Genomic DNA, 18,018 nt, shown 5'->3' with positions numbered 1-18,018 from the left:
TGTAATCCTTTGAAATGCTCTGTGGGAGGTTTCATGAAAATGGCTCTGCGCAATAGAAAATCAATGGATATTCAATGATGCTCCCTAATGTGTTTGTGCACTTTTCTTGCAATTTCCTGTCACCCATATGATAATATTGGGGGACATTTTTAACCTTCAAAAGTTATTGGTTGAAATAATGTTTTCTAGAAGATGTACTTTTAACTGATTTTTGCTTATGTTATTGTATATGTCTATTAATATGTCTAGTCCTTTTAATAGGCTTTTGTTTTTGACATGATTGCTACAAAGGAGAATTATCTTTGTCTTACAATGACTCTTTTATGATTATATTTGTATAATCGAATAAAGAGTTATTTGATTTGATTTGAAATGTTCTGTAATACTTTGCACATTTTCAATCTTTCCACTTTGCTGAGGTTGCTAAGTTTTTTCAGCTTTCCACAAGTTCAAAAAGTGTTGCAAAACCTTTTTATTTGCAAAAACAATTTATTGTGAACATGTTTTTTACGTGAAAATGTTCCCCCATAAAATCATTTTTGCTTCTTGTTCTTTTCCTGCAAAATGCACTTTTAAGGACTATTTTTTCTCAAAGTACAAACTTCACTGCTTTCGCAGGATTTGTGAATTTTGGAACATTTTGAAGAAAACGTAGTGAAACTTGAGGAGGAAAAACATCTGAACTCTGCTTGGCCATATTAATACAATAGATGTTTACATCGCTGTACACTCCCAAGAGACGTTCATGGCACTGGTGTACCATATTTCAATCACCTGGGACTAGTTCCACTTTTTGAAACCATGACTGGCCCCGGAGTCCCTCTCTGTGCTTGTGCAAAAGTTATCTCAGAGTCCTGCCCCATAGAAGGATCTTAAGTGAGGATGCACCAAGCACCATTGGACCACCCATGGAACGCCCCTTTGATGCAAAGTAACGCAAGGCAGAGTATTTCTGTGTGTTGTTTTACTTTTGGCTACAAACCAACACAAATCAGCATTTACATTAGTTTGTTAATACTAACTTGGCTATTGCAGCAGGTCTGTTGTAAAAAAGTAATGCACAACCAATGCAACGTCTTTGTAAATCTTGCCCTAGGCATCCTCGGTATTTGGCAGCCCAACTAATCAGCAATGTTGGTGGCGGCTTCGTAAGAAAAACTTTACACTGCTGCACTTTTTTTTTTACAAATATACTAGTCAATGTGTAGAACCATATGGAAGGTGCTACATACATAAGTTTACTTTTCAATTTCTAAATGAGGGAGTTATTTTTATGGACAAAATTGGACAGGTGTTGTACCGTACATGCCCAGTCACAATATACATTTTAAAAGATGAATTGGTACAATACAAGTCGTTCACTGATGTCACAATATGTCACCCATCATTAGGACCCTGAATCAAGCCATTAGTTGTATGTCTCCATAACCAACTCATATTTGTATGACTTCACAGGACAAGATTAGAGTAAAATACGTGTTTTATAGTAGATAGATCCATTTCACTAGAGCCATCAAAATGGGTTGAGACTTTTGAAGACGGTTTCAAAAATGTGTTTGATGAGGAGCCAAAGATTACCCTTAACTTTCTGATCCGCTGCAGTGTCAGTTATGCCAATAGCTGTCTGGAAAAGTCACTCTAAATGCAGATGTGACCTTTTTGGGAGCTCTGCCAGTGATCAGCATTATGTCAAATAATGTGTCGGCACTACTTGGCCAGGATGGCATTGAGCTATTATCCTGCATCAGAGAGGTGAGAGTGGCATCTGCACAGCTGGGTTTTGAAGCAAGTCAAAGAGGAGATCAAAGAAGTCTCAAATTAGTAATATACATACGTTTGATAGACCCATTTTGAAATATTGGGATGTGTGATAAAATATTCTTCTTTTTTATTTTATTGTATTCGTGATGTTGCAGCAGACCATTTTTGACAAGATCATTAACATGCATGATAGAGCCATTATTAATGAACTAAAACGATGTACACCCAATGAGAACAACAAAAACTGAATATTCATTAAGCTGTTAAATAAGTAGCACTCATTCTGGAATCACATACATTTAATGAGAGAAAGAAAAAAGGGCATCTGTTTAATATATTATGCTATTCACTATCTTCCCCTTTTTTCCAATTCTGCCAGATTTTCTTAAACCTTTTATTTGACCCCACTCTTTTTTAGCATAGTTTCTAATGGAATCTGACTTTATTCATTTTTGAATGCCATTGGGGAATTAATGCTGATTTCCAATTTACCAGAATCAGTGACCTGCCAACTGACGTAGCTATAAAGAAAAATTGGGTCTACCCAATGGCACATCGCTGGAGTAAGTTAAAATGCCAAATAGATCTCCTACAGCATCCATACAACTTTTCAATCCATTCTGGCATATAATATAACATCCACTTGCCAAAAAAGTCATTCTTTTGAAATTATCCGCACAAATAGCTTTACTAATTGCTACTGACTCGATTCTAATGCCGCCATTGAGGTAGAGTAATTTGGCAGCCTGCCCTGGAAGCAATCTTACTCATGTGACCCGGTAATAAATAGAAACCCAGATACTGAAGTAAAATTCTATACCAATTCCCAACTCCGTCCAAACGTGTGATAGATGATGCTCATGACTCATGAGGGGGCATATCATCAACGAGGCGCTAAAAAATTATCGCCGCTTTTGCGTCCGTTTTCGGATGAAAAGCGGCGATAATTTTATCGCCTAATCATCAAGATCACGCTATCGCGTGAAACCTTGCATTAGCGCCTGTATTCTGAACGCCCAGCTTTGCATCTCTAATGAGATGCAAAGTGGGCATTCCTGCCCTGACATGATTGGAGAAATGTCGCTAAGCGACATCTCCACAATTATCAATTTGCACGCTAACCTGCAGAGCGACAAGCAAAGTAGCGATAACCTCTGTTATCGCTATTTTCCTTACGCCTGCTTCAAGACTGACTTAGCCATGATATCCTATGTAAGGGGGATATCATGGCTAAGTATGCCTTGCCCTATCATCAAGCTATCGCCAAACTTTGTGGGATTATCGCTGGATTTCCAGTGTAATCTCACATTTGGCAGTTAGCGTTTGGAATTTTATCGCTTTTGAGATAAGCGTTGGTAATAGCACGCCATCTCAGCGATAAAATTCCACGTTACCCGGCGATAATTATCCTAGCACTAATTGCGCTTAGCGATAATTATCGCCGGTCCTTGATGATTTGCCCCGAGATTCTTTCAGATGATGTGTTTGTGTTGAATGTATAGCCCAAGCCAAAATGCTTGATTTGGGTATAGCTGAAAAAACATGAAGAATTAAGCAGGGGTTACTTCTCAATAATGTCAGCCACTAAATAAATTGATTGTTGTAGTAATAATCCTTAATCCTGCAAAATCCCATAATGGCCCAAAAGCCAATTATAGAATGGCTTAGACGTAAACCCATTGCAGAACAAGATACAATGGGGCTTACTTACAAACCCTTACGCCGCAGGTGAGTCACTTTTAATATGGGAAAAAGGGGAGTTTGCACTCTTGATAGATCAGATTGAAACAATATACAATAATTCTTATACCTAGTTTGCTTTGACAATCTGGTTATCTGCAAGACAGAAAAGAAGATAGATGCTGGTGGTATTTAAGATAATTTTCAAATAGAAATTATCATGGTGCACCAACTTTTTGAATCCACACAACAGCCAATCTAAAAGGGCCGCTTGAATATAGGTTTCACATAGCGGGAGTGCCAGGCTTCCCTCTTTATGTGTTAATTGAGTGGCCTGCAAGTTTATTTATGGTTTCTTGCTTCACCAAATAAAAGCATGGATTTTAGTGTCCATAACTTCTAAAAAAGATTGTGGAACTGTAATCACCAAGTTAGTAAAAACAGCGGTAACACATTCATTTTGATCAAGGAGACCGGCCCAATGATTGTAAGGGGAAGAGTTTACCATGGTTTGAGGAAGCCGTGTATTTTGACATGGGTAGAAATTTAATTTTAGTGAATAAATCCTCCAATTTTGGGTTAATTCTAAAGCCTAAATACCGAATGGGGAGCCCTAGGTGATGGGCTGCACGCATAGTAACGGGGAGGGTGACAAAGGAACAGTTGAATAGTAATGCTTGATTTTGTCTGATTATTCTTGTAACCGCAATTCTCTCTGAAATTTTACTGGAGGAGCAATGAATATTCATTTGATCTGCAGATAAGTACAAGACCATATCATCTGCATATAATTTGAGCTTTGGTGATTGTTGGACCTGGCCCTTTTTGGCTAAAGATCCCTAAACTTTTTGCCTTCCCCCTAGACCTTTTTTTCTGGCATGGTGTTGCCAACTTAAATGCTTTGGGCACTTTGCCACTGCTGATCAGTGTCAAAGTGCAAGTGCTCCCTGTATAAAGTGTAATGGTAATTGGTTGTCTAAATTGGTATATTTGTTTTACTAGTAAAGTCCCTAGTAAAGTGCACTATGTGTACCAGGGCTGGTAACACAAATACTATTAGTGGGCCTGCAGCACTAATTGTGCCACCCACATCAGTAGCCTTAAAGAGGGAACTCAGGCCTGCCACTGCAGTGCCTGCGTGCAGTTTGTTAAACTGCCTTGCTGTCCTGACAAGTGCACCCACTTGCCAAGCCTTCCCCTTCCCTTTTTATGCACATCAGTCACCCCTATGGTATGCCCAAGGTACCCCCTGGGCAGGGTGCAGTGTATGTGAAAGGTAGGACATGTACTGAGGTGTGTACCATGTCCTGACAGTGAAATACTCTCCATTTAGTTTTTCACCGTTGAAAGGCCATCATGCTCATAAGACAGAATGGGGAGGCTGCGTAATATGTTTCCAGCCTATCTTCCCATAGGCTTAAGATAGAGAGGTGAAGTTTAGTATGCCTGAACTCACAATTTAATACCACATCATTTGGTGAAGGTGGTATTTGCATTGTGTGTTTAGAAACCACACTTTTAAAAGTGGCTGTTTTTTTTGTGTTCTAACAATTCTGTGTGTCTCTGCCTGGTTGTGGATTGACTGTCTGGATTTGAAAGCGATAGGATCTGGGGAATGTCTTGACTCAGGAGTGGAGGTGGGACAGCAACAGGCTGACCTGCATCTGGAGTGTAGGGGGGAGGAGTAGCCCCTGGAGGTGAAGAGGCATGGGCTGCTGCCATAAAACAATGGCTCCATCTCCTGCTGAGTGATTAAGGATCCAGACCGCCACTATCAAAGGAAGAAGGTGTCACTGGCAGGGAGACACCCAGAACTGGTTTGGACAGGGGTCAGTCCCCCCTGAACACAAAGACTTCAAAGGCATTTAACGGTATAACTATGAGAGCTGAAACCCCTGAACGCTGGACTGGTCAAGACTGAAAAGGATTGAAACTACTTTGTGGTCAAGAGGAACCTCTGCCAAGGAAGAAACAGCTGAAGAGACTGAAGGAAAGGACTGACCTTTGCTGTGTGTTCTGGGGATGGCCTGCAGTTTGCTGATTTAACCAAGGAGAGGCTAAGGGACTTTGCTGTGTGCTGTGTCCCCCTGCTTGAAAGGACTTTGCTGTGTGCTGTGTCCTGAAGTACCTTGTCCCCAAGAACCTGAGGAGAGCTGGCTCCCTGTTGTGGAAACTCAGGAACATAAAAGTTTCCAGGTGTGTCAGCCTGAGACCTTCGTAAGAACTGTCCCGTGATCGTGTGCACCCGGAATCCAAGTGAGTCTCAGCGACGCTGTGTGCGTGTGCTTTGTGCAGCCTGAGACCTTCGTGAGGATTGTCCTGTGATCGTGGGCAACCGGAATCCAAGTGAGTCTCTGCGACACTGTGTGTGTGGTCTTTGTGCAGCCTGAGACCTTCATGAGGATTGCCCTACGATCGTGTACATCCGAAATTCAAGTGAGTCTCAGCAACGCTGTGTGCGTGTGCTTCGTGCAGCCTGAGACCTTCGTGAGGATTGCCCTGTGATCGTGTACACCGAACCTCAAGTAGTCTCAGCGACGCTGTGTACATGTGCTTCGTGCATTCTGAGACCTTCGTGAGGATTACCCTGTGATCCAGTGGCGTAACAAAAGTTGAGGGGGCCTCCTGCCATGTACACAGGGGGGCCCCCACTCCAGATTTAATCCGGAGCTCTTGGCCCTGAGTATTATGCTGAGAGGGCCCCCTGCAGCCGGGGCCCCCGGCACCGCGGGGGCTGCGGGGGCCTATGTTACGCCCCTGCATTAATCATGGGCACCCAGAGTTTAAGTGAGTCTCAGCGACGCTGTGTGCGTGTGCCCTGTTGCACCCTGAGAACTTCGTCATTGTCATCGGCCCGAACTGGCATCACCAGAGGAGCTGTACCGCCGGCCCCAGCCGGCCTTTGTCAAGGAGGGACCTCGAACCATCCTCGTCGAGAGGGGGCCCATGTTCCACTGCCCAAGATCAATGAAAGTCGCATCAGAGGCCCAGCCGTGAGGAGAGGAGAGTGAGATCGTACCCCCAGGTAACCCTCAGCGAGCGTGCGTGTGTCGTGCCTGGGGCGGTGTGCGAGCTAAGAGAGAAAGGCTCTCGGCCTTTACTCCCTTGGCAGCATGAACCTCCGCTCAATTCTGTATTGCAGACCATACTTGCCGAGGAGTGGCAGTACTGGGGCTGGAGTGTGGAGCTGAACTTTGTTTTCCATCATAAACCGTGTTGGGGCATATTTTAGCAGTACCTGACCGCGAGTCAGCAGGAATGGCATAGAGACCATCCCGAGCACCGCGATCGGTGCCGAAGTACATTATTGTGGCATTACAAAGTGCCAGATTGTTGCATTACGCATTGCATTCTTTTTGCATTACAAACTGCCTGATTGTTGCATTATGCATTGCATTATTTTTGCATAACAAACTGCCTGATTGTTGCATTACGTATTGCATTATTTTTGCATTACGAACTGCCTGATTGTTGCATTATGATTTGCATTATTTTGGCAATACGAACTGCCTGATTGTTGCATAACGAACTGCATTATATTTACATTACGAAGTGCCTGGTTCTTGCATTACGAACTGCATAGCATTGCATTAGTGAAGAACCGGAACCTTTTGGGCCTGGCGGCGCAGGGTACGCCTTCATCTCCTGGATTCACCTGCTCCGCTACACAGAGACACGGGACACTCTGTCGGCGTTTAGAAGATCAGATTTATTAGCTGCAGCTAGTACAGTTATCCCGGAAGTACACAAGGTAGGTTCTCAGGAGACTGCCACTTCACTTAGTGGCGCACAATCTTTTATACTATATCGATAACATATACATTAACCAAATGTACACCCAGAACATACAAGAAAGAGCCAATAAGGAAACTTGGAAAACAGGACAGAACTAATAGGAGAGATTGGAAAACAAAAGTGTCAGATGACTCGAAGAAACCTCTCCTCCAACTATGTTTGTCACCCCTCCCTCAAACTAATTTAATAACGGATTCGTAACTAACTTGCAGGTGGCGAGATACGTTTGTGGGTGTTGGAGGACAGTTGTGAAACACGAGAATGCTAGCAGAGGACAGTGAAGGCCAGAAGATAAGATAAAGTCAGAAAAGAATAGTGTGAACCAACAGATAGTTGAGACGAGGATTAGAAAACCAGACAGGGATTAGTGTACTCGGCCAGTCCTAACACCAGCTTTGCAAATAGAGGCAGAAAGGCTGTTTTTTAACACGAAGCTGCAGAAAAAGCAGAATAGACTTTGTTCGCCGTGCTGCCTGAGTGATGGCAACACAAAATGGCGGCGGAGCACAAAATGGCGGGTCGATTCGATCGCAATCGGAAATCGAAGTTCCTCAGACCCTCCTTTTGCCAGAACTCAGGCAAGATAGACTCATGTTAATCTGAGTCAATGTCGATAGCCATAAGGTCATCGAGCTGTTGCTGTAACATCATTCTTATGTTTTCTGTTACTTGTGGTTGGGGTTTAGGGATGCACATAGTAGCACATAGGTCACAGATGGCGGGACCACAGTGCATACAAAGGCAACAGGAGAAAATAATGGTCAAAATTATTCCAAGAAATGTCAATGCCTTCCAACCCCATTTGGACAGTAGTCCCCAAAACCACTCCGTAAAAGACCAATCTCCTTCGTCCTGATGAATCGACTCAGAGATTATGTGCAACTTGGAGATAGCTTGGTATACTGTCGGAGCGTCATTAGGTATGAAAATACAGCAACTTGACCCGATCAATTTGCACACTCCACCACGATCTGCAAGAACAAAATCTAAGGCAACTCGATTCTGTAAGGTCATAAGACGGTCCGCTTGTAGTTCTGCCGTGATATTACTTAAGGCTCCTACAGTGATGTCTATTGTAGTTTCTACGACACGAACCAGTTGCCTTATATTTCTGCTGTTAGCCATTGGACCCCAAAAGGGAAGAAATCCTTTGAGGAAATCTCCTCCCTCTTGTCCTCCTGTATCTTTCGAATCAATAATCCCTCTGCCATATCTGTTTCGATGATGATTTGCGGAAGCGGTGTAAGTAGGGGGAAGAAGGAAGGCTATATAGCAAGTACCAGAGAAACCCGTTGGCAACCACGTATAAGCCCTATTATAACAAATGAAATATGTGCCTTGAGACGGCACTAGAGGAGGCGAGTTTTGAGAGGAGTAAAGGTACATGTGGGAACAGTTATTTCTTTGTATGGTGCCAGAAGAGCGATCGTTAATTTGCAGACAGAAATTTCCCTGATGAAGAATCGTCCCAATTGGTGGAGATTTTCTTTGTTTGACCTTATCACTAAGGCTAGTGATATAATGGGTGACGTTCCAGTTTGTATATGCTTTTCTTTCATCAACAGAAATCTTACTATTTTCCATGATTTTAGCCATAGCTACCATTCCCTTTATCAACGAACTATGACTAAAATCCGGATCACTAACACGTGAACTAACGGATCGTCTGAATTTGCTTTGATAGGCATTGGAGAAGATGACAAAATAAGCCCAAGCAGAACCCTCATAAGAGAACGGAAGAACTAAATATGGCATTCCTTTCTCTGTGGTATGTGGCATAAGTCCACACACCCACAGTCAGTCGTATTGACCACTAACTGGTGTTGATGTAACAACTGGACAAAGGAATTGTTATAATATTCAGTTCTTCTAATGAGTTCATGTTGAGGAAGGGTATGAAAGAGATGTGGAGAGACAGTAGAAGAAGACGAAGAGGAAGAAGAGGAGACAACTTTTTGCTGCAGAGCATAAATAATCCAACCTATAAACGCCAAAGCAATACACAATAATATAATAATACATAAGGTTATATTAAAACGACTGTACATTAATTTACAGGATTCTTTCTTTATTTCATCCTTTCTCTCTCTTTTGCCTAGTGTAGTTTCCATCTTTCTAATGGATGCTCACGGCAATCTTCCTCGATCACTTAATTATGATTATCTGCCGTCCTATGACACTGCAAGTCCAGCAGGCCCATTGCCACTACTCAGGTCACAATTAAGACTCCTACCGTGACCCTGCAACCTGGATAGAATTCTACACAAGAGAGAAAAAAATCTTAAGTGTTCTTTGTTCTAGGTCTTAGATTGTAGTGTTCTTTTCCAGGTGTCATCTGATCTTGGAACAATGTTCGTGGATTAGTCGTATCCAAGCTACGATGTGGTGTGATTGCTTCCTGCAGAATGTCGTTGTCCTCTTTCTCAGACGGTGTCCCATTCAGGCGTGCATCACTAAAGGGCACGAATCGTGGAACCTTCTCACTCTCAGAGTCACCAATGCCCCTGCGCACCCATTGATCATAAGGTAAAGGCAAAGGCACTTTCTTACAATGCACGCAGTGAATCCAGTTTTTCTTTCCTTCAATTTTGACTGTGGTTCTCATGGTGAGCAAAACCATTCGGGGCTCTCTCCACCTGGGTTCCAAATTTCTCGTCCTTTGGAAATTCTTGGTACAGACCCAGTCACCTGGTCGGATGGAATGACCTGGGTCGGTGGAGGCCTCCGGTAAAGCACTCTGAACCTGTTGATGGAGAACACGCAATTTAGTCGTAAGATCATGCAAATAGTCAATCAACATTGGATATGGCAAGTCTGAGTATTTCTTAGGGCGAGGGACTCCCCATACGTTAGCCGGACGTCCAAAAACCACTTCATAAGGGCTAAGTCCCAAACGAGAGTGTACTGCAGTTCTGGTGGACAGGAGAGCCAATGGTAAGGCATCGGTCCAATTGAGTCCTGTACTAGCCTGAACCTTCGCTAGTTTTAACTTTAAGGTTCCGTTGTAGCATTCTACTAAACCCGCTGACTGTGGATGATTTGCCGCATGGAACTTTTGCTTGATACCAAGACCCGCACAAACTTTTTGCATGACTTGGCCAACAAATTCGCTCCCATTGTCACTCCAGACAATGCGCGGCAAACCAAACCTGGGGAAGAACTCTTTTAATAGAACTTTAGCTGTGGATAAGGCTGTTTTGTCTTTTAAAGGGTATGCTTCTATCCATCTTGAAAAGGCGCATACTACCACCAGAACGTATTTAAGGTTGTTGCATCGCTCCATATGAATATAATCGATCCGCAACACCTCAAATGGATATGTTGGAGGAGCAAAGTGACCTGCTGGAGTTGGGGTACCCTTTCTCGGGTTGTACATTAAACAAACAATACAATGTTTCACTATATTGTCTGCGCATTTTGGGATCTGGTCATTTTGCCACACTGGAGCCAGAAGTTTGCATATACCTTTTGCACTTAAGTGGGCTGGACCATGAGCCATAGTAACCACTGGGAGTACATAGGCATCCGGTAACAGCCAACGTTGGTGTTCAGATAATTCCACCCAACAACCCATCTCATCCAACATTCCTGTACTTTCTCTCCACTTGCTCAACTCTTTCTCTGAAGACTCTTTCTGAATCGCTCTTACACTTTCCACTGTATCCTCATACATTCCTCTCTCTCTAACCCAATTTGCAGGACCCACCACATACATTCGACTTGTTGCATCTCTCGCTGTCTTTTTCGCTACTTCATCTGCAAATGCATTTCCTCGGCCAACATCATCTGTAATCCTTTTGTGTGCACTACATTTCACAATCGCTATTTGGGTGGGTAAGGCAAGTGATTCAAGGAGATCAGTCACTAACTGACCATGTTGTATTTTGGTGCCATGTGAAGTGAGGAATCCCCTTTCCTTCCAGAGACGCCCAAAGTTAAACGCTACACCAAAGGCATATTGGCTGTCCGTGTACACGTTCACTCTCGTTCTTTTTGATAGTACACATGCTCTCGTTAAAGCTATCAATTCTGCTGCTTGAGCCGAATTATGTCTAATACGTGCTGTTTCCACGACTGAATGTAAAGTAGTTACAGCATAGGCTGAAACTGTATCTCCATTAGGCATTTTAAAACAAGAACCATCTACCCATAGAGTTCCATCCAGATTCTCTAGCGGTGTGTCTTTCAAATCAATTCTTCCTTTTGTCTCTTCCTCAGTACGGAGGAAACAATCATGTTGCTCCTCAACACTTTTCTCATCTGGAAGGAGCAACAGAGTAGCTGGATTTAGGGTATTACATCGTTTGATGTGTACATGACTAGCCAAAAGTGGCAGCTTGTGTCCAGTTAGACGAGCACTCGTAAGATGCTGCGTTTTTGTTCTGTTTAGTAAGGTGTCCACTGCATGTGGTACCATGACAATGAGAGTGTTATCCAACACTATTCCAGCAGACTGTCGAATAGAAATTGCTGCTGCTGCTGTCGCTTTGAGGCAATTGGGCAATGCTTTAGCTACAGGATCTAATGTAGCCGAAAAATAGGCACATGGCCGCTGTTTGTCCCCAAATTGTTGTGTTAAAACTGACAACACACAACCTTCTCTTTCGTGAACATAGAGCGTAAAAGGCTTACTGTAGTCAGGAGTACCCAATACAGGAGCGGAACACAGAGCAGTGCGTAAGTCAGTAAAACTCTTTTGGCACTCATCAGTCCATGGAAAGGGCTGAGGCGTATCTTTCAAGGTAAGTGCCAACAAAGGCTTGGCCATCAGAGAGAAGTTAGGGATCCACTGCCTACAGTAAGAGGTGATACCCAGAAAGGCACGTACCTCCCTTTGTGTTGATGGCACAGACATTTGCGTAATCGCCTGAATTCGTTCTGGGGTTAATCGTCGTCCCTCCTTTGATAGGAGATGACCCAAGTAGGTAACCTCTCGACAGACATATTGTAATTTGGAAGGTGAAACCTTATGATTCAGATTAAACAAATGGCGTAACAATGCAACAGTGACATTATTGCAAATATCTTCTGAATCAGCAGCGACTAACAAGTCATCCATGTATTGGATAAGAGCTGCACCAGACGGCAAATGAAAAGTATCAAGATGACATTTTAAAGCTTGACTGTAAATGGAGGGACTTTCACAATAGCCCTGAGGTGCGCGCTTAAACCGGAAGCTTCGGCCTCCAAGAGAGAAGCCAAAAATGTCCCTACTCTCTTCTGCAATGGGAATACTAAAGAAGGCATTCTTTAGATCAATAACAGAGAACCAAGTCGCTGTGGAAGGTATCATCATCAACAAAGCAGTGATATCTGGAACAACAGGAAATTGTGGTACAACAATTTTGTTTACCTCCCGCAGATCAATTACGAAACGATATACAGGTGGCTGAGAAGGATCAGTGAGTTTAAGAACAGGAAGAATAGGACTATTGCATGTGTTACCTCTTGTTTCCTCAACCACACCCTTGTGGGATTCAAGTCAGCATGTGAAGTTAGCATACCGTATCTTGGTCTGTATCTCTACTCCATAAACAACGAGAACTGCTTTAGAAGATGGCCCATTCGTTCTCCGAGTCTTGTATGAAAGAAAGGGCCGAAAAGCCATACTACGGCCATCTTGGATAATGAGCAGTCGTGGCTCAGATCACGTGGTTCTCTCTGAACACCGTCTGTATGATTTAGCTCGTACCAGCCTAGAGACAGGGTGAATTGTATTTACGACTGAGGCCCAAGGTCACATCTGCTTTAGGGAGTATCAAGCGAAATTCCTCTGTGCCCGAGACGAAAAGGGAGTCACCCTGCCGACCTTCTCTGTGAAAGATAGTAACCTTATGTGTGCAGCTGAAACTAGATATGGTATGAGCTCATTTAGGAGCCCCAGGGCTAACTGGTGTTTTTCCATTTGTAAGGCTTTGTATGTTGAATCTGTTATGTATATAAGTGTGACTCTGTCAAGGGGCCCTACAACAAACAATTGATGGACGGAATGCTGACAATGCAGACATTCTCCCCCAGTCAAGAGATCTGGGTTAAATCCATCGTTCTTTTGCCCACTACACCACCCCAGTTTAGACATGGCCATATGCAAATCAGTCTTGATCCTGTGCCTCATGGGAACAGTCCAGCCCGAACTGCCAAGCCATGTCTTCCCTGGACCGGAATCAAGCATCCTAGGACCGGTTTCTGGCTATCAGCCGTCATCAGCCAGGATAGCTTGACTCCAGTGGTGTAGTGAGCACGGGTCCCACGTCTGGGAATACCCATCCCACTTAGGGCGAAAAGCGTTACAACAAACAAATGATGGACGGAATGCTGACAATGCAGACATTCTCCCCCAGTCAAGAGATCTGGGTTAAATCCATCATTTGTTTGTTGTAACGTCTGTCAAGGGGCCGGCAGTCTTCCTCGGCGCACCTGATGGGTGAGGATCGATGGGGCTCCTCTATGTAGAGTTCTGTTGTGGCCAATAAACGCTTGAACCTTCTACGTTGCCAACTGCTTATTATTGACTTGATATTGCGGGCCACTGGTAAGTGTGGCCCTTGGGATTACTATTAGATTACTACAGTTGGCGACCACGAAGGGACCCCGTGATAGGGTCTTTCCTCCCCCGTATTCGGGTGGCAGGATCGAGGGCGTCTTGGCCGGGCGGGCGGAGGGGAGTTCAATGTCCACTCCGTACTCCCGATCGGGGTGCCCTCTGCTGCTAGTCACCCTTCACCGGGGTCCTACGGGCTCAACCCAGGAACTGACCGTGTTGGTTGTAAGAAGTTGGCAGCGGAGAACGAACATTCGTACCTGGGTGCACCCGGTGAGTAACTTGGAAATTTGTTTGAAGCACGCGCTGTGGAGCGGTGCATTTGTTTGAAGCACGCGCTGTGGAGCGGTGCATTTGTTTGAAGTACGCACTATTGAGTGGTACATTTGAATTTGATTGAGCGGTCATGAGTACCCTAGGAGAATTACGGAGGTCTTGCAGGGTGGTCCGGTAGGGACTGACTGTAGAGACTCCGCGGATCTTTTGTGATTTTGAGACACTGATCAGATGCCTAGTTGTTACCTGTGAGTAATACACGGCCGGATTGCACTCGGAAAAGCCTGTGGCTGTAACTGGGTAGCCATGAGACATATCTGAAGTACGGCTTGGACCACATCAGAACAGACTCAGTGGTGAACCAGGGAGGTCATGGGATGGTCCGTAGTCCAGTTCGTGGTTACCCCTGTCTGACAGCCTCTTGCCAGTCTGTTGGGAGACTGCTTGTTGTGATTCTGTTGGTCCTTTTGAATAATTCTCCACAAACGGGAGTCGACGGGCTCGGTTCGTTTGTTTGGATGCATCAAGTTTGGATAGCTTGAACTGCAGAGAATAATGTCGACATATATGTTATCTGTGATATAAAGTCAGTTATATGTTATTTGTGTCTGTCTACTAACCAACATGTCGTGTTTCAGCAAATTGAATTGTTTCGGTTGTTGTTGCCGGACTAGCGACTCTCGTTTGGCTGAGAGTCAGCCCGTCCCGCCGGAGGGCAGCCCTAGCCATTTCATGTATGTGAAGCACGGAATTGCCCCCATATTGTTCAACACCTTGTGGCATAAGTATACTAAAGGTAATGAAGAGTTGCAGTGGCCCAAGACTGGTTCATTTGATGAAAAGAAAATTTCCTTTTTACAGGAACAACTATTTTCTAGGCGCAGTAGGAAATCTAGGTTTGAAGCTTTAAACAGCTGGCAGAAAGAAGCCAAACAATGACGGATGAGAGGGGAGAAGCTAGCAAGAGCTAAGGCTCGGCAGACCATAACTCAAAAAGCTGTAGCCTATAACCGAGCTAGGGTAGAAAAAGGAATCGATTGTATGAATCGTGAGTTTAGATTGAAGGTCGATAAAAGTTATGTGGCTCGACCTAATGCGGAGGATGAAATAGAAGACTTGCTGGACATGTGGCCACCGCCCCCTTATGTCCCGCAACGGTTATATCCGGAGGTACCAGCAGCTATTGTATCGGCTGGGGCAGGAACAATTGCCCCTACGCCGGCTCTAGTTGCCTCCACAGCAACTCCGGTTGCATCGGCGCCTCAGCCTCCCTCCCTCGCTACGCCTGCCACTGATCTCTCTCGGTTGTCTTCCTCTGTCTCGGAAGTTATGGCTTTATTGCCCAATTTGTTTTCAGCCACAAAAGCTGAAGCTCCCCAGTTGTCACCAGGGGCCATACATTCTCCTTCTGCCTTGACCTCCTCTTCCGCGAGTGCAACTCCTTTTGCAGCTGTTTCAACTCCAGTGCATCCGGCCGGTTCACTTGATGGCAAGAAGCTGTTCACTCGTTCAGCTCTAGGAACAGAGGAAAAGGAGACCATTGCAGTACAGGCATCCCAATGGATGCGGCAATCTATTTATACCCTGTCTGACATATGGAGCACCATGAGAGATTATGAACCGGTGATGCAGCAGCACGCGTTAGCACACATGGCCGAACGCCTCATTTCATTGTGGGAGCAAGTTTATAAAGGGGAGAGAGCTCCAACTATACTGTATGATATTCATACCCAGGCACATAAGTCTCAGCTAAGTCCAGAAGCGGTATATGGGAATGTGAGAACTCTGGTCAGTTACAGAATGCGCCTACAAGCTGCTAGTCCCGCAGGGGTACAGCAGTTCCCAATGCGTGAGGTGCACCCCATTTATCACCCGGAAGTAACTGAGATAGTAGACGCACATGGGACGATTACCCGCCCGAGAGCAGACGCCCGTTTTCAGGAGCAATGGGTATACACCCCATGGAAACGTAGTGAGGTACTTTCATTGAAAACCCAGTTGCCTGACCCCAGAAAGAATCCTACAGCATACTATAAGGAACTTATGGAAGCCGCCTCCTCGGCGGTGATGACACTGGCTGAAATCGAGCTATTTTTTGCTCTATTGGTGCTGGTGGACATATGGCGGCAGGTGCATGACCAGGACCATGTGACGGAGTTTGGGGGAACCTGGGAGCAATTGAGGGATTGGGATAGGGATCGTAAGCCAGGAGATAAGCCTAGAACTGAAATATTGACTTTGCCGGAGAAAATAATCACTTACATGCATTCACTAATTCCTCCCAGGAAAGTAGATTGGGATAAATTGACCGCGTGTAAACAAAAGAAGGATGAGAGTGTGTCCGATTTCTTTACGAGGTTCGAAGGGGTTTTCATTGATTTTAGCGGGCAAGATCTGTCCAAGGAGGGTGGCATACGCTTGTTTGTTAATAGGTTTGTAACTAGCCTATTACCCGAGATATCAGCCCGACTTCAGGCTGCGGAGAGTACCTGGACTACATCTACCCCTTCGACTATCTTAAGTATGGCTCAATACTATGAGCATCGGGAGAACGAGAGTAAGGAAAAAACAGAAAAGAGATCGAAGGATTTGAAGACACGGGTCCTGTTACAGCAAGTTGAAATAGGCCGAGGGAGGGGTCGGGGAACACAGAACTTCGCCCCACGAGGGGCGGGTCCCGGGCAGGGTGTAGGACAAACAGATTTAGGAATAAATCAGTGGCCATTCTGTAAGCAGGAAGGGCATTGGCGAGCTCAGTGTCCGTTGTTGCATGCGCAAAACGGCGTTCCGAGGGGCCAAGGGAGAGGCCGTGCTGGTGGTCATCGGGGTGGACATACGAGACAGGAAGGTGTCGGGCAAGGTGAGAATAGCCAGAATTATTTTGACCATGGTCAGGGGAAGCAATATTACAATGAAGGATGTGTGAGCAACGACTCGGCAGGCTATTCTGAGGCATAGGAGAGCCGAGGACAGAGTGGGGGACATGTGTCAATTCCAATAGATCAAAACAGACCTTATGTGCATGCCCGTTTGATGGATACATCAGGTAAGTTTCTAGTTGACACAGGGGCTATGAATAGTTCTGTTTCACATGCTCTTGTCCCTGGGGCTGCTCTGTCTGGCCAGAATAATGTGTCTGTAGGTTTCTCTGGAACTCCGGTGGTAAGCCCCATCTCCCAACCTCTTTCTCTTACTTTGGGACCGATTTCAATAGATTCACCCTTCCTTCTAACTTCACAGTGTGGTGAGAATCTCTTGGGGATGATATACTGAAGAGGCTATATGCCCGCATCTATTGCTCTCCAGACGGTGTTTATTTGACTATTAAGAAACCCTTTCCTCCTTCAGCGCAAGGTTTCTCCAAAACGGACACCCTGCCCCCTGAGCTTGCGAAGATTCCACAGGGTCTTTGGGCTACCGGAGATACTGATGTGGGTTTGTTGAACATACCACCTATTTCGATCACCTTGAAACAAAATGCCCGGTTACCTAGAGTCCCGCAGTATAAGATTGCTCCCGCGGGTGAGCGGGCATTGTTGTCCATCATTCATGATTTGATCTGCACCGGTGTAGTGGAGGAGACAGCTTCCAATACGTGCAATAGCCCTATTCTTCCTATTCTTAAACGAGCCCCGATAGATCAAAGTCCTGATTATGCTGACACATATCGTTTTGTGATTGACCTGCGTGAAATAAACAAGATTGTAGTACCCCAATATCCCGTGATACCTGGCATCACTACTATTTTGACGATGATTCCTCCGACAGCTATATTTTTTTCTGTCATTGATTTGAAAAATGCTTTCTTTAGTATTCCCATTCATCAAGATAGCCGTTATCTTTTCGGCTTCTCATTAGGAGGCCGCAGCTTCAGATTTTGTCGCGCCCCACAGGGCTATACAGAAAGTCTGAGTATTTACAGCCAAGCGCTTAAAACGTTATTGGATACACTAACTTTGCCACCC

The sequence above is a fragment of the Triturus cristatus genome, chromosome 11 (assembly GCF_964204655.1).
Source record: "Triturus cristatus chromosome 11, aTriCri1.1, whole genome shotgun sequence".
NCBI lineage: Eukaryota > Metazoa > Chordata > Amphibia > Caudata > Salamandridae > Triturus > Triturus cristatus.
Note: the sequence above shows the minus strand (reverse complement) of the source record.